The sequence below is a fragment of the Mauremys reevesii genome, linkage group 10, assembly GCF_016161935.1.
Source record: "Mauremys reevesii isolate NIE-2019 linkage group 10, ASM1616193v1, whole genome shotgun sequence".
NCBI lineage: Eukaryota > Metazoa > Chordata > Testudines > Geoemydidae > Mauremys > Mauremys reevesii.
The window spans coordinates 14,123,784-14,151,319 of NC_052632.1; the positions used below are offsets into that span (position 1 = coordinate 14,123,784).

General features: G+C 55.1%; 1 protein-coding gene across 12 annotated transcripts in view; it reads right to left on the minus strand.

The window, feature by feature from the left end:
* Window positions 1-27,536, minus strand: part of NTRK3 (neurotrophic receptor tyrosine kinase 3) — a 315,119-nt gene that overhangs the window by 276,852 nt on the left and 10,731 nt on the right. The window contains exon 1 of one of the 12 annotated variants that reach the window (XM_039491389.1): window positions 21,593-21,611. The exons of the other annotated variants lie outside the window; for them this stretch is intronic. The gene's annotated coding sequence lies outside the window, so the exon portion shown is untranslated. Of the gene's footprint in view, window positions 1-21,592; window positions 21,612-27,536 lie in introns of those variants that run through there. 12 annotated transcript variants of the gene reach the window in all.

Genomic DNA, 27,536 nt, shown 5'->3' on the forward strand with positions numbered 1-27,536 from the left:
GAGAGTCCATAAGAAGCTGGTAGTGACAAGGCCTCATCTGCTGGCTGTTCGGTGGCCCTGATGTGAGCTGGTGGGGCTCAACACAACTCTCCATGAACAAGTACCCACATCATACAAACCCTTCTCGCAAATAGCACCAGCCGGCCCATTTAGCAGAGAGGCCAAGGGCCACGGAGACTGAAATCCCCTCTCAGCCCCTGTGGGATCCCCCCAGGGCAAGGCCAAGGGACCCCGGCAGGGCAGTGGGCAGAAGAAGTTTGCTCTTCTCTCTCTCTCCTATACAGACAGAGGACAGCTAGCTCCAGGGCTGTCACCCCACAACCTTTCGGCAGCTTCAGAAATCGCCAGAGGTCCTTATCCCCCTACAGCTGAGGGCCCCCTCCTGCCTAGCAGAGCAGATCAGCAGAACAAGAGGTCTGATGCTGAAGTGCCAGCACACATCTTGGCCCCAAATCACCCCCTGCCTCTTGACATGGCTCTGAGTGGCGCTGGCATGCAGAGGCACAAGGGCACCTGCTCTCGGGGTTGCGGGATCAGAGGATCCTATGCTGGCATCAAGGAGGTCAATAGCCTGATGTGAAGAGGGGCTGATGAGCTCCCACACCTGACACTTCCTCCTCCTCATTAGGCTCCTTTCTCCCTCACAAAGCAGATCCAGCCAAAGCCATTAACCCAGTGGGAGCCAGGGCCCTGCTCAGCCTTGGAGAAGCTGGGGAGGCAGGGCCCAAGCAGAAATGGCTACACAGCTATTTTTAGTGCTGTAGCACGAGTCTGAGTCAGTAGACCCGGGCTCTGAGACTTGCCGCCATGGGGTTCTCGTATTTAATTAGGTTTATTTCAGTATAGACATACCCTGAGTTTCCTCCTCCCACAGCACTGGCCGGGCTCAGCACCACAGCAAAGGCAACAGCTAGTTTAGAACACCCAGCCCGGAGCGAGAGCCCAGCTCCAGCAGGCTGGACCCTGTATCCCATGAGCCCCAGCCTTGCCTCAGGGAGGTCCCTGTTAGAATATGGGCCCCTCAGCTCCAATCTCTGGGATGCATTAACCTTTGGGGCTCCTCCTCAGTCCTCAAGTTAACTGTTTGTAAAAACAGCCAGCCATCCCTCCCCTCTGACCATTGGGGGTGCATTCAGCTCAGGGCCCTGCCTCTCGCAAGCTGTGGTGAGCTCCTTTTGTAAGTCAGGTATATTCATCCCCATCACCCCACCCCTGCTGTAGCCCCCAGTTCCGGCCTCAATGTAATAAGTCATCCCTGAGCCTGATTGCCTGAGGGCTCCACATCAATAAACCAGGGCTCAGCCAATCCACAGGCGAAGGGCTAACCAGGTGAAACTCCCCCGCCCCCCAAGGCCAGGGATATCAGCTCTCACTGAGAGCAGCTTCTCCAGTCTACTCAATGTTGCTATGTCGTTGCGGGTATCCCCCGACGCTGGGTGGTTCTGACAGACTGCTCCTGCCCCAGCCCCTGCCCACTCCTGTTCCAACCCTGCTCTTGATGCTTGATTCCTGATCTGCTCCCTGGCCTGACCTCTAGGTACGACCACTGCTGCTCCAACCACTAGGCCTGACCCTCCACTTCTCAGTTTCTGACACCCACGCTACCGGAGATGAAAGGAAGCTTTTAAGTAGAGCTGCAGGCTGCTGCATGTTGCCCCTGCCCCAGTTCCGCCTCGTGTTTGGATTAGCTGGTCTCTGCACTGCTTTGAATTCCCTGCTACAGAGCGTCTCCCGGGACGGCCGGCTAGTCCACTTTGAAGTATAAAGAAAGCGTAAAGTGTCCAGAGCTGAAGAGTAAAATAAACCCAACAAGAGAGAGACTGGTACTGTCTTAGCACCTGAGTTCCTGGCAGTGCCAGGGATTCACAGATTCCAAGGCCAGAAAGGATCATTGTGATCATCCGGTCTGACCTCCTGTCTAACACAGGCCACAGAACTTCCCCACAATAACTCCTAGGGCAGATCTGTTAGAAAAACATCCAGTCTTGATTTTAAAATGGCCCATGATGGAGAATCCACAACCCTGGGTAAACTGTTCCAATGGATCTGGGCTGGAAGCGCCTAGAGACCACCGCCAACCAGCAGAGGGCAATGGTGGCCACTCCGCACACGCCATCGAAACAGGAACCTAGCCACAAGCTAGTCAGACCCCCAGTACCTACTGTCCCACAGAGACCTCGGCACCCATGTACTACCTGAACTGGGGGCCCAGGCACTGAGACATTATGGCAATGGGAGCCAAAGGGTCCGTCCACATGGCAGCAGAGCGTGACCTTCCCAGCCAGGGCAGACAGACGGGCGCTAGCGGTGCTCGAGCGCACGCTATAAACAGCAGCGGGGACGTTGCTGCACCAGCAGAGACATGGGCTAACACCTGGAGCTTGAACTTAGGGGCTGGGTGCTTCTGAGATACCAAGAAAGACAGGACAGAGGGGCACCCTGCCCCACAATCAACCTCTGAGCCTACCTCCATCCCTGCCCCAGCTCTGCAGCCTTCCCACCAACAGGCCATAAATCACAGAACCCTAGAATATTAGGTTGGAAGGGACCTCAGGAGGTCATCTAGTCCAACCCCCTGCTCAAAGCAGGACCAATTCCCAACTAAATCATCCCAGCCAGGGCTTTGTCAAGCCTGACCCTAAAACCCTCTAAGGAAGGAGATTCCACCACCTCCTTAGGTAACCCAGTCCAGTGCTTCTCTGCCCTTCTAGTGAAAAAGTTTTTCCTAATATCCAACATAAACCTCCCCCACTGCAACTTGAGACCATTACTCCTTGTTCTGTCATCTGGAACCACTGAGAACAGTCTAGATCCATCCTCTTTGGAACCCCCTTTCAGGTAGTTGAAAGCAGCTATCAAATCCCCCCTCATTCTTCTCTTCTGCAGACTAAACAATCCCAGTTCCCTCAGCCTCTCCTCATAAGTCATGTGCTCCAGCCCCCTAATCATTTTTGTTGCCCTCTGCTGGACTTATTCCAATTTTTCCACATCCTTCTTGTAGTGTAGGGCCCAAAACTTGACACAGTACTCCAGATGAGGCCTTACCAATGTCAAATAGAGGGGAACGATCATGTCTCTCAATCTGCTGGCAATGCCCTTACTTATACAGCCCAAAATGCCGTAAGCCTTCTTGGCAACCAGGGCACACTGTTGATTCATATCCAGCTTTGCGTCCACTGTACCCCCTAGGTCTTTTTCTGCAGAACTGCTGCCTAGCCACTCAGTCCCTAGTCCAGGGGTGGGCAAACTGTGGCCCGCGGGCCACATCCGGCCCGGCCCCTCCCCCGCAGCCATGATGCCACTGTGTGCAGCGCTCTGGGTGGCGGGGCTGTGAGCTCCTGCCGATCGGAGCGGCAGCGTGTCTGGCTCCGGCCTGGCAGTGCGGCTGCCAGACATGCTGCTCTGAGTGGCATGGTAAGGGGGCGGGGGGGGTTGGAAAATGGGTGGGGGGTCCGGGGGGCAGTCAGGAGCCAGGGAGACGGGGGCGTTGGATGGGCAGAGGTTCTGCAGGGGAGTCAGGGGATGGGGAACAGGGGGGTCAATAGGCGTAGGGTCTTGGGGGGCCTGCCAGGGGGCAGGGGTGTGAATAGGGGTCAGGGGACGGGAAACAAGGGGGGTTGGATAGGTGTGGGGTCCCAGGGCCTGTCAGGAGGCGGGGGTGTGGCTAGGGGTTGGGTGACTGGGAGCAGGGGGTTGGATAGGGGTGGGGCCCTGGGGAGGGTTTGGGGCAGGGGTCCCAGGAGGGGACAGTTAGGGGACAAGGAGCAGGGGGAGTTTGATGGGTCGGAGGTTCTGAGGGGGGGCAGTCAGGGGGCGGGAAGTGGAAGGGGGCTGTTTGGGGATGCACAGCCTTCCCTACCCGACCCTCCATACAGTTTTGCAACCCCAATGTGGCCCTCAGGCCAAGAAGTTTGCCCACCCCTGCCCTAGTCTGTAGCAGTGCTTAGGATTCTTCTGTCCTAAGTGCAGGACTCTGCACTTGTCCTTGTTGAACCTCATCAGATTTCTTTTGGCCTAATCCTCTAATTTGTCTAGGTCCCTCTGTATCCTACCCCTACCCTCCAGCATATCTACCACTCCTCCCAGTTTAGTGTCATCTGCAAACTTGTTGAGGGTGCAATTCACGCCATTCTCCAGATCATTAATGAAGATATTGAACAAAACGGGTCCCAGGACCGACCCTTGGGGCACTCCGCTTGATACTGGCTGCCAACTAGACATGGAGCCATTGATCACTTCCTGTTGAGCCCGACAATCAAGCCAGCTTTCTCTCCACCTCATAGTCCATTCATCCAACCCATACTTCTTTAACTTGCTGGCAAGAATACTGTGGGAAACCGTATCAAAAGCTTTGCTAAAGTCAAGGAATAACATGGCCATGGTTAGAATCACCCCAGGCCCCATTCCTCCACAGTGGAAGGAGGGAACGACTCCCTTCTACACCCTACATGCTCCCCTTATAGCGACAGTCCAAGCGGGAAGCAGTAGCGCTCCCAGCAGCACAGCCCCCCCTCTCCTGGCTCCAGCCCAGCCACACCCGACAGCTCACACTGTTCAGGCTCCCAGCGGCACCACTACCATGCAGCGTTGCCGGCTGGCAGGGACATGTTGGCACCTGGCTTCTCTGAGAGCGACCTTGTCTTTTCTGTGTGACAAGAAAAGGGAGTTGTTGTGGCTTTGATCCCCCGGCCTCAGACACTGAAAGGCAAGCGGAGGCTCTGCACCGACTTTTGTTCCCGCCTGCTCCTCAGGGGCGGATTACAGTGCTGCTATTCGAGTCACAATAAACACTTCAGAGGCACGCGGAGGTTGGGGGAGGGATCCCCCGCAGCCCTCAGGGAGCGTGAGGCAGCCCTGCTGCGTGTCCCCTTGAACCCACGCTCCCCACTCGCCCCCAGAGCCGGCCAACTGCACACACCAAAGGAGCATGGTGGGGTTTGGCTTCAGTTTCAGGGGACTGTTTGCTCACAACATAAAACCTCCACAGGCTGAGCAGCCTTCTCCTCTGACGAAAGCCCAGGGCTGAAATCACAGGGGGCTGCAGAGCAGGAGAGAGGGGATTTGGCAGAGATCTCTGTGTGGGGAGCCCAGGGCTGGACTCACAGGGGGTTGCAGGAAAGGAGAGAGGGGCATTGTCACATCGGTGTGTGGGGAGCCCAGGGCTGAAATCACAGGGGGCTACATGTCAAAAACAAGGAGATACCAGGCTTAGTTGGAGAAAATGGCACAGGACAGAACTAGGCACCTCTTCATGGGCCACCTTGAAGAAGAATTTCTGAAAAAATGCACCAAAAAATTAATTATGCACCCGAGATACATCAATGCTATTTTCATCCTTTGGACAGATGACTTAAACTCTCTCATAGATCTCCACCACTTCAACAACCACCAGCCGTCCCATTAAACTCTCTCTGGAACACTCCCACACTGTCATCACCTTCCTGGACACCATGATCAGCTTCAGCAATAGAGACCTACAGACAACCATACAAAAGAAACCCACGGATCACCACACCTATCTTCACAGATCTAGTAACCACTCCAAACACACCAGCGAATCTTTTATCTATAGCCAGGCACTCAGATACCACAGAATATGCTCTGAGGAGAACGTCCAGGATACACACCTCAACACACTCAGAACCGCCTTCACCAAACAAGGACACTCCATCAGAGAAGTACATTGCATCATGGAACAGGCCACTCAAATACCCCGAAAGAACCTACTTCAATACAGAAATAAAATCTACTTGGCCACACATCCCTTGTTGTCACCTACCACCCCACACTTGTCACCTACCACCCCATATGGGGTATCATCAAACCACTACAACCCATACTCGATGGGGACCCCATCCTGAAAGAAATCTTTCCTGAACCTCCTCTTCTGGCCTTCAAACAACCCCCCAACCTCTCCAAGCTCATCATCAGAAGCAAGCTCCCCACAGACCAGGACACGCCAACTCAGAGTGGCACCAGATCCTGTCAGAACAACAGATGCAAAACCTGCAGATGTATCTCCACTGCTACAATGATCAATACCCCCACAACACACCTTATATGATCCATGGATCCTACGCACGACTATCACTACATGTGGTGTACCCCATCCAGTGCACTAAATGCCCCAATAACAATTATGTGGGTGAAATTGGACAATCAATACACACTCCAATTAACTCACACAGGTAAATGATAAAAGACAAAAACACCACATCAGCTGTGGGTGAACACTTTTCAAAAAATGATCACTCAATATCTGACCTATCAGTCCTCATCTGCAAAAGAAACCAGCACAACACTTTCAAAAGACAAGCCTGGAAGTGTAAATTCATAACTTTGCTAGACACTAAAACTCATGGTGTTATTTAAGACACTGGATTTATGGCTTATTACAACAATCTGTAACCCACTAACCTGCCCCCATTTGTCCTATGATAACAGGGGTGTTAACAGGCCACTCTACCTTGTGCTACAGTATGTGCTACTTATGCTAAACTCTCTCTCTTCACCTTGTATTTAGCTGTGACACTCAGAGTACTTTCCTAGACCTGAAGAAGAACTCTGTGTAGTTAGAAAGCTTGGTCTCTCTCACCAACAGAAGCTGGTCCAATAAAAGATATTTCAGTAACTCCTCACTTAAAGTCGTCCCGGTTAACGTTGTTTCGTTGTTACATTGAGGAGCAATTAGAGAACAAGCTCATTTAAAGTTGTGCAATGCTCCCTTCTAACGTCATTTGGCAGCCGCCTGCTTTGTCCACTGCTTGCAGGAAGAGTAGCCTGTTGCAGCTAGCTGGTGGGGACTTGGAACCAGGGTGGACCGGCAGCCCCCCATCAGCTCCCTGCTCCCCTAAGTTCCCTGTGCTGCAGCCGCCCAGCAGGCTAGCGTTCAGCTGTCCCTCCCCCCACTGCCATGTGCTGCTCCTGCCCTCTGTCTTGGAGCTGCTCCCAGAGACTCCTAATTGCTGTGCAGGGGGGGAAGAGAAGGGGCTAATGTCATGGTGTCCCCCTCCCCCCTGCTCCTGCACCCCGCTTACCCCTTTTCCATATAGAGCAGGGAAGGGACACAGAGGGAGAGAGACAGAGAGAGCTTGGGGCAGCCACTGCTGTCTCAACTTCCTGATCCACTTAAAAAGAAAAAAAGAACAGGAGTACTTGTGGCACCTTAGAGACTAACAAATTTATTTGAGCATAAAAAGACTATGCACTTAAGAGTGGGTCAGCTTACTTAAAGGGGCAGTGTGCATCTCTCTCTCTCTCTCCCACACACAAGGTGTGTGTCTGTCTCTGTCTGCTATGCTGTCTCCCCTCCCTCGTGTTCGTGCTGCCTTGTGTGAGAGGCTACATTAACAACAATGTGTTAACCCTTGAGGGCTCAGCTGAGTGCTAGTTCATCATTTAGCAGCAAGTCATTCCCTGAGAAATATCCCTCCCTCTTCCACCCTCTAACTTAACCACCTCAACCAAGCTTCACAATCATCATAGCTGTGAACCGTATTAAACTGTCTGTTTAAAACGTCTACTGTGTGTAGATCTATATAATATATAGTTTTTTGTCTGGTGAAAAAACTTTCCCTGGAACCTAACCCCCTCATTTACATTAATTCTTATGGGGAAACTGGATTCGCTTAACATCGTTTCACTTAAAGTCGCATTTTTCAGGAACATAACTACAACGTTAAGCGAGGAGTTACTGTACCTCACCCACCTTGTCTGTCTACTATCCTGGGACCAAAACAGCTGCAACAACACTGCATGTAGCTGCTTTGTGGTCAGTTTGCAGCACTGACCAGCTCTGCAAACTGATTACTCACACAGCAGCCTCTGTGCTCTCTGGCAGTGGCTAGAGGAGGGAATGCTTTGGGCAAGTCCTGATCACTGAAGGGCAGTAACACTCCCATGATCCTTTTGGCAAGAGTCAGGATGTGAACCCCAGCATTGGGGCCACCCCCCACCCTACGCACCATCAGTGTCAGCTGGACACAGGCACTTCTGTGAGTCCTCTTCTAAGAGCTTATGTAATGTTAATGATCCTCATTACACCCAGTGCTCACTTAGTGGATTCCACCAACCCACTGCACACGGGGGGAGGGGAGGGTCAGGATGATTATCCTCATTTTACAGATGGGGAAACTGAGGCATGGAAAAGTATAGAGCCTGATAGGCAAAGGAGCTAGGTTCTTCTACTCCCATTTATACACCCAGATGAAGCAACCAGACTTTGAAACAGCTCATCACTCAGGCGTGCCCACTGCGCCCACAGGCCGCTGCGAATTCTGGCCCATATGACTCACCAAAGGCCACACAGTGAGTTAGCGGCAGTCGGTTTTGTTCCTGTGGCATGTTTCTCCACCCTAGAGGTAGCTGCATTTTAGTGCTGGGTCAAGTCAGCCCTTCCTGCAGTCAGCAAAGCTCTTCGAGGACCCCAGATGCTTTCGAAAAGGGATATGGTTCTTCTAGGAGCTTCTGATTGACCAATAAGAGTCTGGAACCACACTGGTGCCCAAGGAGACCTTCCCCTCCTCTCACCCCTCCCTGGGCAGGGCACAAAGCAATGAGCACCTTGTTGGAGGGAGGAAGAATAGTGAGAACAAGGAGCCAGGTGGGTACATGGAATATTCACACTCCTAGGAGACAGGAAAGCTGATTCCTAGAGGTCCTCCAGCGCTGTGTCTCCAGGACAAATGGTTGCTGTTACTGCTCTGCTCTACAGTACGCACAGGCTGGGTCCAAGCTGGTTGGAGAGTGTCGCACATGGCAGCTGTGGGCACAGGTTAGTGCACACACACGGATGCCCGCCAGGGAGTGCACATGGGCAGATGCTCTTCAGAGTGCACCCAAGTACTTGTGCAAGCGCACACTTGCCTGTACCCACGCGCACACCCATACTCCTGCATATACACATCCATGTACTCAGGAGAGCACACATGCACAACCCACACTACTGCCTGCACACACGCATGCCCTCAGGTGAGCACATATGTGACCTGGGGTTCAGAGATGGGAAAAATTGTTAGTAGAATCTGTCCTTGAGATCCCATTTACGGTCAGGAAACTTGAGATCTGGGGGCAGGGGGGAGGGGGAAGGGATGGCTCAGCTGAGCTGTGCCGGTGACAGCATGTGCCTTGGAGAAGTGTGCTGCACCACTTTGTGTCTCAGTTTCCCCACCTGGCTAGCCAAGGGGTGCAAGGCCCTGGGAGATAGCAGGCTGGTCAGCAGTTTGTCCTTGTGGTACATGTAGCTCTGACGGGGCCATAGCCAGATCACGTGGCCGAGACACCCGCCGCTCAATCGCCTGCCTCTGCACCACAAGCGTACTCACCAGCTCCCAATTGATTTAAAAACAATAAGCCCTTGTCAGAGATTGGGTTACGGGAAATATGCAAATTGCTTTTTCATCTAACTGCCGCTTATTGCATTTCCCTGGGGGAGGAGGTGACAGCGGAGAGAGAAAGCCAGCAGAGAGAGCGGAGGGGGGGGGAAATCTCACAGAGGGGAGGGGGAGATGGCAGTGCCTCAACCCTGGCGACCAGTCTGTGCCCTGGATCAGCTCACAGCAGCCCTGAGGGCACTGCCCCCCAGACGCCATGGCTCCAATGGGCTGGACAGTGGCTGGAATACCCCGTCCAAGGCCCTGTGCTGGCGTCACCCACTAGGGATGCCCTACAGCTAGCTCTGGGGCCATACAGCCGCTGCACGGCCCCTTCCCACCAGGGGGCAGGGATGAGCTGAGCCCAGAGCACCCAGATACTGGGCACGGAGGGCCATCGGACGCCCGAACGGAGGGACAGGAAGAGCGTCTACCACAGGTGAAGGGCAATGGAGCGGGGGGGCCAGCAGGATCCCTGGAATTTGTGGCATTTACAGAGGAGAACCAGGCACTCACAGGCGCTGAAACAAGCGGGTTGGTGACTCTGGCTCCCCGTCCCGCGACCTGGGGACTCCCTGGGGTCTGAGGAGGGGTCTGCCTGGTGCCAGGGATGGTCAGTGGTACTGAGACTCCCCTCTGGATGGTGGCAGGCAGAGGCCTGGCTCCTCTGGATTGGGCTTCATATACAATGCCACGACCATTACAGATACGGAGAGATGCCATCCTCCTCCAGCAGGGCAAGGGAGCATGGCAAAGTCCCCTCATCAGGACCACTCCAACACACAATGGGCATCTGTGGCTGAGGGGATGACAGGTCAGGAACTGGAGATGGTTGGGAGGAGGAGGAGCTCTGCCACTGAGCTGTGAGTGGTAAGGTGAAGTTAGCGGCCACATGCAGCACAAGGCCTGATGCAGAGTGCACTGCCATCTGCGCCCAAAGGTTGTAAGTTCAAGTCCTACAGTGAGTTCCAGGAGTTAACCAGCCTGCTCTAGTCCCAACCTACAGCTCCCTGCTGTCCAGCCACAGAAATCACTCAGTGGAGTTTCCACATTCCTGATTCAACACAGCCTGAATTTGCTGGGCCTTAACGGACTAGGGCACAGGTCCAAGCAGAGTTTGCATTCACTATATGTCTCCACTAGAGGTAGAAGGTGTCAATTCCAGCTTAAGAGGGAGCCATGCTAGCCCAGGGGTAGGCAACCTATGGCACAGGTGCCAAAGGCGGCACACAAGCTGATTTTCAGTGGCACTCACACTGCCCAGGTCCTGACCACCAGTCCACGGGGTTCTGCATTTTAATTTAATTTTAAATGAAGCTTCTTAAACATTTAAAAAACCTTATTTACTTTACATACAACAATAGTTTAGTTCTATATTATAGACTTATAGAAAGAGACCTTCTAAAAACGTTAAAATGTATTAGTGGAACGCAGAACCTTAAATTAGAGTGAATAAATGAAGACTCGGCACAGCACTTCTGAAAGGTTGCCGACCCCTGTGCTAGATATAGAAGTGTGGCTGCTGCAGTGGGATGGGCTTGCTACCCCAAGTACATGCTTCTCTCAGACAGGATCGTATTCAGGGCAGCTTGCAGAAACGCTTTATTTTTAGCATGCTAGCTCCACCAGAGGTATGTCTCCTTACAGCCCCAGCTCTGGTGTAGACAGACCCTAAGCGTTAGCCCTCCATAGGCACAGCCATCAGCAGCCAAGCAGGAACAGTGCCATGGGGAATCTGTCCAAGGCCAGCCCCACCTAGCACAACAGCAGGATAGGGACGGTGCCAGAGGCACCTACCTCCCAACCCTCGTGCAGGTCACCTGGCAGCAGCGTGCTGAGCACAGGGATTTGCCTGAGCTCCCCGTCTCGCCATGGGGGCAAAGGTAACCGTGCCCCAGCCTCCCGGCACCTGGGCATGAAGCTCACGGTGGCTCATTCAAAGAACAGCTTGGCTCAGACTGTGCCAAAGCCCCAAAGTCAGAGAGGAGCTGCAGGGAGGGAAAAGGGAAACCCAGCTGGCAGCTGAGGCGCCTTGCTGATGGGAGAACTAGCAGGACAGGACCAGGATGGGCAAGCTAGCTGCGACTGGAGGGGGCAGAGGAGGTGCAAGCCAGCAGGGAGGGGACCAGCAGCCAAATAAAGCCTGGAGAGGAACCTCATCCACAGACCCCAAATCCCCACTCCCAGCTGTTGCCAAGGAATCTTCCCCCCACCTACCCGCCATGTTTGGCCATCGTTCCTCGTTTTCAGCTCCCCCCATGCTGCAAGCTCTGTGGGGCTCCCCACCGCCCTGCACAGCCGTGGGGTAATGCACATGAAACAGTAACAATGAAGAGAGGCTGTCAGCCCCCCACAGACCTGGGATCAAAGGTCCACTGGGTTGCCACGGCAACAAATTTTCAGGTCAAGGGCCAGGTCCCTGGGAACATATTTCCATATAAAAATAAAATAGGCAGGACTGGGAGTTTCTGCTCAGGGGGGCCCAGGATGGGAGCAGCAGAGAGGGGGGCTGCAAGCGAGGGTATTGACAGAGCTGCGTGGGAGCCCAGGACTGGGGTAGCGGGGAGGATGGGGAGGGTTGCAGGTCAGGACTGAGATGCACATCAGCAAGGAGCAGGGCTAACGACTCATTAAGCAGCTATTCCCTGCTCCGACTGCTCCTGTCCTGGTCATGGCTGGGATCTGCTGCTCAGGGGAACCGAGTCTGGCTTTTCTCTGGTGTTTCTTAGGAACAGGCCCCGCCCTGCCAAGCAGATCCATCAGACACTGGACAGATGCAGCTAGACATTCACAGTCACTTTAACACACCCCCAGCACTGGCGCCATCTATCAATTAATTCTCAAAGCTTCGTTAGGTGCAAACCAGGCGCTCAGAAAGCAGCAGTTTGTCTGGAGGAGGCTCCGAGCAGGCTGCACAGGCTGCCCTGGGAAGGGCAGCCTGGACAGGGCGGGTTCTCCCTTAGCCTCTCAAACACGCAGCTGTGACAGCGACAACCTGGCACAGAGCGTTCCTCCCCAGACTGGACTGCTGCCATGCAGCCTGCCAAGGAGCAACGGTAACCAAGCCACTAGATCTGCTCCACTGGGAAGCCTCCCCCAGCCCTCTGGGACCTTCATGGCTAAAGAGATGTTTCCTCTCTTCATTTTGGCAGTCTCTGAACATGGGGGAGAGGGGTGCATAAGCTGGGGAGAAGTGGGAAGTTAATATACAGCATTGTTTCCCAAACTGTGACCCTTGCAGCTCTTGCTGGTGGCTGGCTGAGAACCGGCTGCTGCAACATATGAAAAGAAGCTACAAATCCAGCAAATTCTTTCCTGATGTTCCTTTCCCGTGTAAGCAAAGGCTGGCGTTGCCACAGCAGGGTTCTGCCATGGGGAACGGCAAGGGCAGTGCGGGGCCAGCAATTGGGAATGAGAAGGGGGTTGGGCTGGGAGATGGGGCAGGGGAGGGTTAGTTTCTGACGCATGGAAGCGGACGGGCTGGCCGCTCTCCACATGAAGCTGGGCACATTTTGGAGAGCCCCTGCTCGGGAGAGTTTTATTGCGTATTTGCTAAGCGCCATGAGCTGCTCATGCAATGAAATGCTGTAGCTAAGGGGCCCTTTATCTCCAGGCCAGCACCCAGCCCAGTACCTTCCACCACTCCACACTGCAGCTTTAAGAGGGGTGGCTCAGGAGACAGGTAGGCATGGCATGGAGAGGAGCTAAAGGGGCAGGGTTGAAATCAAAATCATATTGAAGAAACCCCCATTCCTCCTAGCCCTGGCTCCTAACGACCCCAGGGCTCATTTGCACAGTGCCATCAATGCGGCATGTTTTCCGTCTGCATTTCACCCGAGCCTGGGTCAGTGGAACCAGCATGGCCGCTTCCCCATGCCACCTGTCCTGTGTCAGCAGGGGCTGCTGGGCTGCAGCCTGCAACCTCGCGGAGAAGGCTCCAATCCAATAAATCATTTCCACGGAACTGTCAAAAATGTCACTCAAATATTCTGAGTGGCAGTAAGGGTTTTTCCCTCTTTTCGTCAAGTGGACTGCGAGGTGGGCCCCGAATTATCGGCCAACATTCCAACGCTGAGCAGGGATGAGTTCCTTAGCCCCACCACCACCACCACCACCACCACCACCACGCCCCGCACAATTTCACCCTGCACAACCATTAGTGAAAACTCAGCTGCTGTTCCATGAACTGGCCATCAGGTGTCACAACCACCCCACCATCAATGCAGCCAAACTGCATTAACCAGGCAGGAAAATAACCAGGACACCTTTTTCTCAGAGAGGTGCTGGTGGTTGGCACCAGCTCAGTAACTATGAGCCTGGGACTGCTCCAGTGGAAGGGGTATGGCACCAGTTCTGTATGACTCAGCTCCTCCTGCACCCCTCTCTTCCCACCTAAGTCTCCTCTCTGCCCTTTACATCTTGGGGATCCAGCAGTTTCTTCAGCCCTGCATTCAGCATGCCCCACCCCCAGCCATCCAGCACCGAGTTCGGATACGCAGCAAAGGGTTAATCGGAGGAGAGATGGCCCGACCTACTACAGCTGTTTCCAAGGCGCTGATCAGTGGGGACAGCCCCACAGACAGACTGTCAGTATGGGCAGTGGTGAGCTGGAGCTGGTTCCCACCTGTTCGTGGGAACAGGTTGTTAAATTTAGAAGCCCTTTTAGAACCGGATGTCCTGCGAGGGACAAAGGGTTCGAAAAGGGCTTTTAAATTTAACAAAAGCCCCAGCAGCTCCCTGCCCTTCCCTTCCCCTGGCCCCAGCTCACTTCACTCCGCCTCTGACTCCTCCCCTGAACGCTCCCAAGGCTTCTCCTCCCCGTCCCCGGCTTCGCGCGAATCAGCCGTTTGCGCGGGAAGCCTGAGAGAGCTGAGAAGGAGGCAGCGGCTTCTTGCAGGTGAGCTGGGGCATGGGGGCGGGGGGGCGAGGAGGGATCCAGGCACCGCACAGCTCCGGCCTGGCCCCTGACCCCATGCCCGGGCGGCGCACCTCCGGCCTGGTCTCGATCTCGGCTAGCCGGGTGGCGCAGCTCCAGCCCGGTCCCGGCAACCTAGACACCCCAACTCCGGCCCCGGCAGAGTGGCCCGGCTCCAAACCCATACCCAGACGAGCGGCCCAGCGCGGCGCTGGCCACGCCTGGCCCCCATCTCCAGGCAGTGTGGTAAGGGGGCAGGGAGCATGGAGGGGGTGCTGGATAGAGGGCAATGGAGTTGAGGAGGTGGCTTAGTGTCAGGGCGGTCAGAGGGCAGGAAACAGGGGGATTGAAAGGGGGCAAGGGTCCCGGGGGGGGGGCAGTCAGGAAGGAGCAGGGGTTGGATGGGGCGGAAGGGGTCAATCAGGGGACAGGGGAGGGGGGTGAAGGGGGCAGGGGTCCGGGAGCGGGGGCTGTCAAAGAACGTGGGAGGTTGGAAGGCCAGGAGTCACAGCGGTGGGGGCATGACCCCCTCATGGGGTGAGGAGGAGGGAACCGGATGTTAATATTTTGGAAGCTCATCACTGCACATAGAAACCCTAACCATACCTTCAAGTGCCCTACCCACAGGAACCCTAACATTAGCTCCAAGTGCCCTACTGTTAGGAACGCTAACCCTAGGGCGGGAAGCCCTACCCTTAGGAAACCTAAACCGAGCTCTGAGTGCCCTACCAATAGGAACCCTAACCCTAGGGCGGGAAGCCCTACCCATAGGAACCCTAACCCTAGCTCCAAGTGCCCTACCCTTAGGAACCCTAACCCTAGGGCTAGGCGCCGTACCCATAGGAACCCTAGCCCTAGCTCCAAGTGCCCTAACTATATGAACCCTAACCCTAGGGCGGGTTGCCCTACCGATAGGAACCCTAACCCTAGGGCGAGAAGCCATACCCATAGGAACACTAACACTAGGGAGGAAAACCCTACCCATAGGAACCCTAACTCTAGCTCCAAGTGCCCTACCCATAGGAACCCTAACCCTAGGGCTGGGTGCCGTACCCAAAGGAACCCTAACCCTAGCTCCAAGTGCCCTACCTATATGAAACCTAACCCTAGGGCGGGGTGCCCTACCGATAGGAACCCTAACCCTAGTTCCAAGTGTCCTACCCTTAGGAACCCAAACCCTAGGGCGGTAAGCCCTACCCATAGGAACCCTAACTCTAGCTCCAAGTGCCCTACCCTTAGGAACCCTAGCCCTAGCTTCAAGTGTCCTACCCTTAGGAACCCTAACCCTAGGGCGAGAAGCCCTACCCATAGGAACCCTAACCCTAGCTACAGGTGCCCTACTCATAGGAACCCTAACCCTAGTTCCAAGTACCCTACCCATAGGAATCCTAACATTAGGGCGGTAAGCCCTACCCATAGGAACCCTAACCCTAGGGCGAGAAGCCCTACCCATAGGAACCCTAACCATAGCTCCAAGTGCCCTACCCATACGAACCCTAACCCTAGCTCCAAGTGCCCTACCCATAGGAACCCTAACCCTAGTTCAAAGTGCACTACCCATAGGAACTCTAACCCTAGGGCGGTAAGCCCTACCCATAGGAACCCTAACCCTAGGGCGGGAAACCCTACCCATAGGAACCCTAACCCTAGCTACAAGAGCACTAGCCATCCGAACCCTAACCTTAGCTCCAAGTGCCCTACCCTTAGGAACCCTAACCCTGGGTGCTGGAATTCCTACCCATATGAACCCTATCTCTAGCTCCAAGTGCCCTACCCATAGGAACCCTAACCCTAGCTCCAAGTGCCCTACCCATAGGAACCCTAACCCTAGCTTCAAGTGCCCTACCCATAGCAACCCTAACCCTAGCTTCAAGTGCCCTACCCATAGGAACGTAACTCTAGAGCGTGGCGACCTACCCATAGAAACCCTAACCCTAGCTCCAAATACCCTACTCTTAGGAATCCTAACTCTAGGGCGGGAAAGCCTACCCATAAGAACCCTAACCCTAGCTCCAAGTGCCCTACCATTAGGAACCCTAACCCTAGGGCGGGAAGCCCTACCCATAGGAACCCTAACCCTAGGGTGGTAACCCCTACCCATAGAAACCCTAACCCTAGGGCGAGAAGCCCTTCCCTTAGGAACCCTAACCATCGCTCCAAGTACCCTACCCATAGGAACCCTAACCCTAGGGCGGTAAGCCCTACCCATAAGAACCCTAACCCCAGCTCCAAGTGCCCTACCCATAGGAACCCTAATCTTAGCTCCTAGTGCCCTACCATTAGGAACCCTAACCCTAGGGCGGGAAGCCCTACCCATAGAAACCCTAAACCTAGCTCCAGCTGTCCTACCCATAGGAACCCTAACCCTAGCTCCAAGTGCCCTACCCTTGGGAACCCTAACCCTAGGGTGGTAAGCCCTACCCATAGGAACCCTAACCCTAGCTCCAAGTGCCCTAACCATAGGAACCCTAATCTTAGCTCCAAGTGCCCTACCATTAGGAACCCTAACCCTAGGGCGGGAAGCCCTACCCATAGGAACCCTAACCCTAGGGCGGTAAGCCCTACCCATAGGAACCCTAACCCTAGCTCCAAGTGCCCTACCCATAGGAACCCTAATCTTAGCTCCAAGTGCCCTACCATTAGGAACCCTAACCCTAGGGCGGGAAGCCCTACCCATAGGAACCCTAACCCTAGGGCGGTAAGCCCTGCCCATAGGAACCCTAACTCTAGCTCCAAGTGCCCTATCCATAAGAACCCTAACCATAGCTCCAAGTACCCTACCCATAGGAACCCTAACCCTAGGGCGGTAAGCCCTACCCATAGGAACTCTAACCCTAGCTTCAAGTGCCCTACCCATAGGAACCCTAACCCTAGGGCGTGGCGCCCTACCCATAGAAACCCTAACCCTAGCTCCAAAGATCCTACTCTAAGGAACCCTAACCCTAGGTCGAGAAGCCCTACCCATAGGAACCCTAACCCTAGCGCCAGGTGCCCTACTCATAGGAACCCTAACCCTAGTTACAAGTGCCCTACCCATAGGAACCCTAACCCTAGGGCGAGAAGCCCTACCGATAGGTACCCTAACCCTAGCTCCAAGTGCCCTACCCATAGAAACCCTAATCTTAGCTCCAAGTGCCCTACCCATAGGAACCCTAACTCTAGCTCCAAGTGCCCTACCCATAAGAACCCTAACCCTAGCTCCAAGTACCCTACCCATAGGAACCCTAACCCTAGGGCGGTAAGCCCTACCCATAGGAACTCTAACCCTAGCTTCAAGTGCCCTACCCATAGGAACCCTAACCCGAGGGCATGGCGCCCTACCCATAGAAACCCTAACCCTAGCTCCAAAGATCCTACTCTAAGGAACCCTAACCCTAGGTCGAGACGCCCTACCCATAGGAACCCTAACCCTAGCTCCAAGTGCCCTACCCATAGAAACCCTAATCTTAGCTCCAAGTGCCCTACCATTAGGAACCCTAACCCTAGGGTGGGAAGCCCTACCCATAGGAACCCTAACCCTAGGGCGGTAAGCCCTGCCCATAGGAACCCTAACCCTAGGGCGGTAAGCCCTGCCCATAGGAACCCTAACCCTAGGGCGGGAAGCCCTACCCATAGGAACCCTAACTCTAGCTCCAAGTGCCCTACCCATAAGAACCCTAACCCTAGCTCCAAGTGCCCTACCCTTAGGAACCCTAACCCTAGCGCGGGAAGCCCTACCCATAGGAACCCTAACCCTAGGGTGGTAACCCCTACCCATAGAAACCCTAACCCTAGGGCGAGAAGCCCTTCCCTTAGAAACCCTAACCATCGCTCCAAGTGCCCTACCCATAGGAACCCTAACCCTAGCTCCAAGTGCCCTACCCATAGGAACCCTAATCTTAGCTCCAAGTGCCCTACCATTAGGAACCCTTACCCTAGGGCGGGAAGCCCTACCCATAGGAACCCTAACCCTAGGGCGGTAAGCCCTACCCATAGGAACCCTAACCCTAGCTCCAAGTGCCCTACCCATAGGAACCCTAATCTTAGCTCCAAGTGCCCTACCATTAGGAACCCTAACCCTAGGGCGGGAAGCCCTACCCATAGGAACCCTAACCCTAGGGCGGTAAGCCCTGCCCATAGGAACCCTAACTCTAGCTCCAAGTGCCCTACCCATAAGAACCCTAACCCAACTCCAAGTACCCTACCCATAGGAACCCTAACCCTAGGGCGGTAAGCCCTACCCATAGGAACCCTAACCCTAGCTCCAAAGATCCTACTCTAAGGAACCCTAACCCTAGGTCGAGAAGCCCTACCCATAGAAACCCTAACCCTAGGGCGGTAAGCCCTACCCATAGGAACCCTAACCCTAGCTCCAAGTGCCCTACCCATAGGAACCCTAATCTTAGCTCCAAGTGCCCTACCCTTAGGAACCCTAACCCTAGGGCGGGAAGCCCTACCCATAGGAACCCTAACCCTAGGGTGGTAACCCCTACCCATAGAAACCCTAACCCTAGGGCGAGAAGCCCTTCCCTTAGGAACCCTAACCATCGCTCCAAGTGCCCTACCCATAGGAACCCTAACCCTAGGGCGGTAAGCCCTACCCATAGGAACCCTAACCCTAGCTCCAAGTGCCCTACCCATAGGAACCCTAATCTTAGCTCCTAGTGCCCTACCATTAGGAACCCTAAACCTAGGGCGGGAAGCCCTACCCATAGGAACCCTAACCCTAGGGCGGGAAGCCCTACCCATAGGAACCCTAACCCTAGCTCCAAGTGCCCTACCCTTAGGAACCCTAACCCTAGGGCGGGAAGCCCTACCCATAGGAACCCTAACCCTAGGGCTGTAAGCCCTGCCCATAGGAACCCTAACCCTAGGGCGGGAAGCCCTACCCATAGGAACCCTAACTCTAGCTCCAAGTGCCCTACCCATAAGAACCCTAACCCTAGCTCCAAGTACCCTACCCATAGGAACCCTAACCCTAGGGCGGTAAGCCCTACCCATAGGAACCCTAACCCTAGGGCGGTAAGCCCTGCCCATAGGAACCCTAACCCTAGGGCGGGAAGCCCTACCCATAGGAACCCTAACTCTAGCTCCAAGTGCCCTACCCATAAGAACCCTAACCCTAGCTCCAAGTACCCTACCCATAGGAACCCTAACCCTAGGTCGAGAAGCCCTACCCATAGGAACCCTAACCCTAGCTCCAGGTGCCCTACTCATAGGAACCCTAACCCTAGTTACAAGTGCCCTACTCATAGGAACCCTAACCCTAGTTACAAGTGCCCTACCCTTAGGAACCCTAACCCTAGGGCGAGAAGCCCTACCCATAGAAACCCTAAACCTAGCTCCAGGTGTCCTACTCATAGGAACGCTAACCCTAGTTCCAAGTACCCTACCCCTATGAACCCTAACCCTAGGGTGGTAACCCCTACACATAGGAACCCTAACCCTAGGGGGGTAAGCCCTACCCATAGGAACCCTAACCCTAGCTCCAAGTGCCCTACCCATAGGAACCCTAATCTTAGCTCCAAGTGCCCTACCATTAGGAACCCTAACCCTAGGGCGGGAAGCCCTACCCATAGGAACCCTAACCCTAGCTCCAAGTGTCCTACCCATAGGAACCCTAACCCTAGCTCCAAGTGCCCTACCCATAGGAACCCTAATCTTAGCTCCAAGTGCCCTACCATTAGGAACCCTAACCCTAGGGCGGGAAGCCCTACCCATAGGAATCCTAACCCTAGGGCGGTAAGCCCTGCCCATAGGAACCCTAACTCTAGCTCCAAGTGCCCTACCCATAAGAACCCTAACCCTAGCTCCAAGTACCCTACCCATAGGAACCCTAACCCTAGGGCGGTAAGCCCTACCCATAGGAACTCTAACCCTAGCTTCAAGTGCCCTACCCATAGGAACCCTAACCCTAGGGCGTGGCGCCCTACCCATAGAAACCCTAACCCTAGCTCCAAAGATCCTACTCTAAGGAACCCTAACCCTAGGTCGAGAAGCCCTACCCATAGGAACCCTAACCCTAGCTCCAGGTGCCCTACTCATAGGAACCCTAACCCTAGTTACAAGTGCCCTACCCATAGGAACCCTAACCCTAGGGCGAGAAGCCCTACCCATAGGAACCCTAACCCTAGCTCCAAGTGCCCTACCCATAGAAACCCTAATCTTAGCTCCAAGTGCCCTACCATTAGGAACCCTAACCCTAGGTAGCAACTGGAGGAACCCCTACCCAAGTTCAAGTTCCATAGGTGCAGCAAAGTAGCTGTGGCTAGGTAACAGACAGACGCTTACAGGCATGAGAAGTTGTTGTGAATATCTACTTCTTCGGATGCATCCGAGAAGAAGAGTGAAGTGTCATGCTGCAATGCTGCTAAGTCTGTCTATACGTGCCACAGACTCTGCTGCTTGCTTCTACAGAACCAGACTAACACGGCTACCCCTCTGATACTACCCATAGGTGGTGTATCTAACAGTGGCTTGAGTGTAACAGGATATAGAGAGCCTTCAGTCTCATTTCTAGGTCTCAGCACATAGCTAGTGCAGCTGGAGGAGCCGTATTTTGGGTCACATCCTGCCTACATTTGGTTATGGTCCTTAGTCATGAGCCCTAATGCGAAAGCCAGATATCACCTTGGGGAATTAGAGGGCATCTCCTTACATTCCCTCTGCAGCTGGACTGGAGGATCTCTGTCCCCGTCCTAGCTACTCTGCAGGGCAGCCGTTCACGCAAACACCTCAACTATGGCTAGAGAGGACAGAGGTTCCCCAAGTTTTTTTGCTGCACCCCCACTTCTGCAGGGGAGTCAAATAACAGTTGTGCTCCCCAATTCCCATCCATGTGGGGCCGAAGAGAGGGGGCGATGGCAGGACCTGGCTGGCTCCATCCCCAAAGTAGCCCACAGCCGCGCGGCACGGACCAGGGCTCCTCGCCCTCCCTTCTCCTGCCCAGAACCTCTCACTCCCACAGGCTCTGGAGGGTTTAAAATGGATGGGACTGCAGCCACCCAGGGCAGGGCAGCAGTGGGGGGAGCATGTAGGGAGTGCCCTGGGGGAGGGGAAGGGAGGAAGGGGAGAGCAGCAGGCTGCTGCCCAGGTGGGGCAGGGCAGGGACCCACTCCCTCTCCCCACCTCTGACCACTGGGGACTCCCTGCACACACTCCCCACTACTGCCCTCCCTGGACGCCAGGCTGACTGCAGCCCCACACCCCACCTCACCCTCCTGATAACCAGGGGGGACCCACCCCCAATCCAACCCCACAGAGTGAAAACTAAGACTACAGGTGAAGCATTGTGGCCTAGTAGATAGAACACTTGACTGGGACTCACAAGACCTGGGCTCTCGTCCTGACTCTGCAACTGGCCTGCTGGGTGGCCTTGGGTGAGTCACTTCCCCACTCCGTGCCTCAGTTTCCCCAGCTGCAAATTAGGGATAATGATACTGCCCTCGTTTGTAAAGTACTATATAATATTTTATCACTAGACGATGGTTCCAAAGGGCCGATAATACCCAGCACATCAGCATCTTTGACTGTATTTAATGTGGAACTAAAACCCCGTGTTTGTGTCCCCAGCCTCCTCCTCCCCCGGGGCATTTCACTCTGTACCAGCTCTGTCCTGGGCACGAGAACCAGCACCACGCAAGGCAAGGCAAGGCAAGGCAAGGGTAGGAAGATGTGAATCCCACTGAGGCCATAGAGCTCATGACACTAATGCTGCATCTGGGTGCATTTGCAGGGATGCCGGGGAGGTGAGAAGCCTGGAGCTCAGAAAAGAGAGCTGTGGCCCACCACCAAGTGGCGTCCCAAGGCAGCATGTGACACAGGGGCTGAGGAGCTGGGACCAGAGGTTACTGCAGGAGGAGTTTTTGCTAATGAAAGAGCCCCAGAGTCCAGGGTTGCTGAGACCTATGCAGTCACCCCACCAGAGGGTTGGAACGGCTGGCACTAGGAAGCTGAAATAATCACCTCGGAGCAAAGGCCCTTTGTGTGGGTGACCCATTGCAGAACCACAGTGAGGCGAGCGACAGGAGAATCCGGCCTTGATCACTACAGAGGGGCTGGCTGGACGCAGTGTCTTTTCTCTGGGCACATCCATAAACCTGCCCTCCCCACCTGGCTGGGTTACAGCCTCCCTGCTTCCCAGTGCAGGACTTGGGGGGTGCGGCAGAGGGAATCCTGCCATGTCTCTATTTATCACCATCCCTCCCCAGGACAAACCCAAAGGGGCTCTACAGCTCCAGTCTGTCTATCCCGAATGCTGACACGCAGTCTTGTGCAGCGTGCTGCCCTCTAGTGGCTGAACTGCACTTTGAAAAGGCAAAGCCGCCAGGCTAAGGGAAGGAGGAGGATATGAGGAGCTGTTTGCAGGCTGGGGGTGTCCTGAGAGCTACCACAAGGCTACAACAGGGCTCAGGGCTCCCCATGGACCGGGGGCTCCTTAGCGCACCCTCCTGAACGCCGGGCCGGGATGAGAAAGGGACAGACCTGCCCAGGGATTTTGCTGGGGTAAAGTCCCTCACAGGAGGCTCTCAGCAATTCACCCCCTGAGCGCTTTCCGGGTATCTCTCGGACAAGGAAAGCTGGGTGCTAGGAGGCTGGGGAGCAGGGAGAATGTCCAGCAGCTGGAATGGCCTGAGCCAACCTGCCTCGCAGACCCACGCTCCCCGATCTCAAGGGCCTGTCCCCATCCGGGCTGGGAGCAGCTGCCGAGGGGCAGGTTAGATGGGAGGGCGGCACGGGCGGGTTTCTGGCTGGCCAGACATGGGGAGGCAGGAACCAGCAGCAGAGCCAGGGTTCAGGCTGGGGCACGTCAGGGACAGTGGAAGGGGCCAGCAGCTGGGATGGGGCCGAGGCTCTTGCTGAGGGAGGCGTCAGCGGTGAGGTGCTCTGGAGTGGGACCAGGAATAGCCATGGAGGAGTTACTGTATCCTCGGCCTACGCGCAGTTTCCTGAGGAAGAGGCAAGGAAGGTCGGCCTCAGGGCTCCAAGGGGCACCACAGGGTGAGGGCTAGTGTCCACCCCTAGGTCACACACTGGCTAGGAGAGACAGGGTGCAAAGGGAGGAACAACCGGGCAGTTCCCAGAGAAGTCAATTGATGCCAGGGCTGGTGCTGATCAGTATAGTTATTAGTGACTGGGACAGAGGGTGAATAAGGAGGTGCTGATGGCACAAAATTATTTAGTGAGTCAAGGACAGGGAGGAGTGGGAGGCACCAAGCTAAACCAGCTACTGGGCAAGTGACTCTTGGCATCAATGAGTCCAAGGGGACGCACAAGGGAAGGAGCAATTTAAACTCCTCGGACCTCATCCTGAGTTCACTGTATCCCCTCCAGCACAAAAACCTGGGCTTCACTGACAAGAGAGAGCCGCGAACACACCAGCTCAATGTTCAGTGGTGACACAGGTGTCTAGGGCCCTGCCTGTAGCAGGGTGTGTGTCATGCACGGCTGTAGCTACCCCAGTGCAAAGCCCTAGTGCAGATGCACTGCCCCCGTGTAAGACTGGGCTCAGGGGAGCGCACTACTGCAAGCTCCATTGTGCACTGGTGCAGAGCGCCTGCTGGAAGGTTTACGCTGGTGGCGCCACATCTGTGCAGTCACCACGACGCAACCACCCCCTACCTAGACAAGCCCTAGGAGGCAGGGCTCCGCTGAGATGGGGATAGAGAATATCCCTACTGAAATCAAGGACACAGCCACACTCTGAACACTGGGTTGGAGGGGTCACCACACCTCCAAAGAGAGTGAAAAGAAGAACGAAGGCAACTGGAAACTAGGAGGGGCCTCCAGAAGGAAGCAAGATGAAAGAGGTGAGGGCCTGATTCTGGCCCCTACTCTGTCTCCCTTACACCAGTCCTGCTGTGTAAAGGGGCCAAAACGCCCCCCTGGGGAATGCCCCAAGTGCAGGAGCAGCTTAGGGCAGGTATATACAGCCATCCCCCCCCCATCCCTTTTCACCCCCCGAGCAGGGGAGCGGAAGGAGCACTCTGCCCTCTGGCTGTCCGGGACCATGAGGCAGCCCACAGGCAGTTATGGGGAGGCTGCCATTAATTAGAGCAGCCTCTGAGCTGCTCTAACTTATGACAGGGGCCAAACTGAGCCCTGAATCAGCCCAACATCTGGGTGGCACAAAGTTGGCATAAAGCCACCTTTGCTCCCTCTCCCTGGACCATACTGTCTGCTCTGTGCCTCCTGAGTGGTGCGGCCCAGAGCCTGGCACTTGGACTCTTTCGTCTGGAATGAGGAAGAGTGAGAGAGGTGAGGAGAGAGGGATACACAGCAACCCAGAGACGGCCAGTCTGGCTCCTCTCTACCCAGCCCCATGGCACAAGAACGAGGGACAATAAGTGAAATGTAAAAGATTCAAATTTCCCATAGATGGAGGGAAACACTTTCAGAGAACATGAAATGAACCCACAGAACTCACTGCAGCAGCATGTTCCCAAGGCTAAAAGCCACTGAAGAGCACCTGATGGTCCATCAGGCAGAGGTAAATGACAAGCACTATTAACCCGCATGTTGCAGGGCATCACCAGGTCAGACCCTGTGGTCAGGAAGACATTGTGCTTAGTATTGGACTGTGGCCCCAGGGGCCTTGGTTTCCTCATGCAACTTCTGCTCAGTGAACAGGGGGCAGCCAAACCCAGCTGCAGGCTACCTACAGGGAGGGGCCCAGGCATTCATATGGAGCATCCAGTTCTGGCCACCAATCGTGACAACACCAATGGCTAACAGGCTGCTGGTCTGTTGGGCTGGGGCAGTTTGGCCATTTTTAGAACCCCAGAAGTTGAAGCACAGCTGACCAGATGGGGTGCCCAAAAGGGGTCCCTGGTGTGATGGTTGGGGGTGTTTCTGCCTATGAAAGAACCAGAGCTGGGCACGCATTGCTTCTCTAGCCAGCAGCAGAGATGCCAGGGGGCTCTTCAGAGGAACAAGAGGAATCAGACTTGTCTTTGTTAGGGGCTTTGCACTGGCACTCCATCAGTGCAAAGTCCCAGTGTAGACGCCCTGCACTGGTGTGAGACGGGGCTTGAATCAGCGCGACTTGCTCTGGCTTCAAGTGAGCCACACCCGCAAGCCCTGCTTTATACCCGCACAAGCCCTCCACACTGGGGATTTACCCCAGTGCAAAAGTCCCTAACAAACAACCCATTGTCTTCAGGAAAACAACCCCCGCAAAGCACACACAAGCCCTGTGCTCACAAGGGAGGGCGACCGGGACAATTTCACTGAGAACTGGGCTGGACACATCTCAGTGCGTCTGGCGCTCCCTGCACCTGGGGATGCTCACAATTCGGCTTCTCTGGGTGAGCAGCAAAAGGGGCCCCTCCCCTTTCCTCCATCTCCACCCCGGCCGGCAGCTCACAACAGCTCCTCTGCCCAAGCTCCTCCCCATGCGATGGGGCGCCATGCAAGGCACGGCCTGTGTCTGGAACTTCCCAACTCTCGCTCACCCAGCTTCCAAGGGGGGGTTCTACTCCTCTGCCACTTCTGTGACAGATTCATCAGCTGTCAGAGGAGGCCCGCAGTTCTCAGCCACCCAGAGACCTGTGGGGAATCTGGGATTTACACTGAAGGTGGCCCCTGGTAATGAGGGTCCCTGGGCAGGTGTGAATCGTATCTCTTCCAGTGGAGGGCAAAGACTGGGGAGATATTATGTGCAACCCATCGATCCTTTTCCCTTCTACAGTCTGATCAATGCCATGCAAAGCCAGCTCGGTCACCTGCTTTCCCATTAGCCATCTGCAGAAGAAATAATCTCCATGCGGCTCAGCCCACCAGGCAGCCTATCATTCCAGTGGGACCTCGCTGGGCAGGCTGGTTGGACTGGAGGAGGGGCTCCAGAATAGGGGCTGCTGGGGTTGTGGGCTCCTGCGGTGAGAAGCAGCATTTGGGCAGAAGGGAGGCAGGCTGGACACACTGGCAGAGCTCTGAGGCCTGGCCCAGGAAGGGGTAGACTGTGGCACTGGAAATGAAGGGACAGAGGCATCGGCTCAGTGGTTCTGGCTGAAGAAGCCAGGTGGCTCGGCACAGGCGGAATCCTCTTTCTGACACAAGTCTGCTCAGTAACAGTTGGTTGGCCAGCGTCCACAGCGCTGCGCTAGGCACATAACCCGCCATGGTCTCCAAGCCTTGCTGGGAGGCGGATTCTCAGGCCAAACAGAGACCTGGCACAGGCAGATGCAACTCCACTGAAGTCAGCAGAGCCGCAGCCTCTTACAACTGGTCTCTAGCTGGCCCTTGGGCTGCGTTCTGTGCACAGTGTTTGCTGGGTGATGTCTGGCGCTTCCGTTCCCTTTCCCTGGAAAGGCGGCTGTGAGTCAGCCCTGTCCCTGTATAACCAGAGTGACTGCAGATGCTCTGCAGGGTCCAAAGGTCACGGCAGGCAGGAAGGTGCCTCCTTCTAGGAGTGCTAAGTGGGGAGAGGCGTTATCCATGCAAAGCAGGGACGCTGAGCCCCGCCCTGGGAAATTAAACCACACAGGCACTGGCTGCAGCCAACTGTAAGGATAACACAGGGGCAGGAACATGAGTTCAAGGGTTTGTCTACACCAAGACACTGCGCCTGTAACCACCCCAGTGTACTTAAAGCAAGACGGCCCCGGCTACTGTACAGTTTGACAGTGCTTTTACCAGGACAGCTTATCCCTGTACGGGAAGGGGAATACGGCACCTTTACACCGATATAACTGTGTCCACTGATTTAACTGCTTCAGTAGGAAAATCACAGCCCTAAGGGAGGTGGGTTTGACCTGCATGAAGGGCCTGTAACAATTCCCATCACTACCCCCAGCAGGAGCAACAGAGAGGAGAGGCTCCAGACACCGGCCCCGAAGGGCATCTGGTGGCACTCTGCTCGGAAGCAGCCCCTGCGAAATGAAGGCCGGGGACAGGCAGAGCTGAAAGATTCAGGGGCTCAGCTCCCCCAGATCAGGATCTTTCCAGATTATCCAAACAGCTCAACTGCCTTCATTTCTACAGCCCTTTGCAGTCTCAATCCAGCCTCTTTCGTGGACCGCGTCTCTCTCAACTCCTGCCTCTTCCACAGAACTGCCCTGCTCTTGGTTAGAGTGCCTTCTCCTCTGCAGCCCCTGCCACCTGGAGTAGCCTTCCCTGCCACTCTCCACCCCACTGACTCCCCCAGCCGGCTCCAAGTCTCAACCCAAAACGTCTTCACACCCTGAGATGTGTATTTCCCTCTCCCTCTGCCGTCACAGTCTCTCGCTGCGCCTGCCTCTCACTTGGCAATGTGCTTTGGGTAAGCGCTCTGC